Genomic DNA, 666 nt, shown 5'->3' on the forward strand with positions numbered 1-666 from the left:
AGTAGCTGGGATTACAGGCACGTGCCACCATGCCCAGCTAATTTTTTGTATTTTTAGTAGAGACGGGGTTTCACCATGTTGACCAGGATGGTCTCGATCTCTTGACCTCGTGATCCACCCGCCTCGGCCTCCCAAAGTGCTGGGATTACAGGCTTGAGCCACCGCGCCCGGCTAAGTAACGTTTAAAATTTAGCACTTGGAAACAAAAACAAGGACTATCCTTTCAGGGGTAAGCAGGAAATATAGGTGCCCTAACTAAAAGGAAGCTAATTCAGTGACAATTTGTTGTCTTGGACACCTGAGTTCCCGTCGGCTTCACATCTTAGCTGCCAGGACCATAAGTGATTACTGAGTTGAGTGAAAGGAAAGATCTCGGATCATGTTGGCCCTGGGAGGAAAAAAAATTGTCTCAGTGTTACAGTAATAATGTTAGTGTCGGGTGTCAGTTGTTATGATTCTTTCCTTTAGCTCAAACTTTTAAAATATTATTCTTGAGCTGGGCACAGTGGCTCATGCCTGTAATCTCAACACTTTGGGAGACTGAGGTGGGAGGATCACTTGAGCCCAGGAGTGGAGACCAGCCTGGGCAACAAAGCAAGACTCCATACTCTGTTCTACAAAAAAATTAGCCGAGGTGTTGGTGACTGCCTGTAGCCCCAGCTACTC

Source organism: Sapajus apella, unplaced genomic scaffold (genome assembly GCF_009761245.1).
Source record: "Sapajus apella isolate SASKATOON/1434 unplaced genomic scaffold, GSC_monkey_1.0 scaffold12, whole genome shotgun sequence".
Lineage (NCBI taxonomy): Eukaryota > Metazoa > Chordata > Mammalia > Primates > Cebidae > Sapajus > Sapajus apella.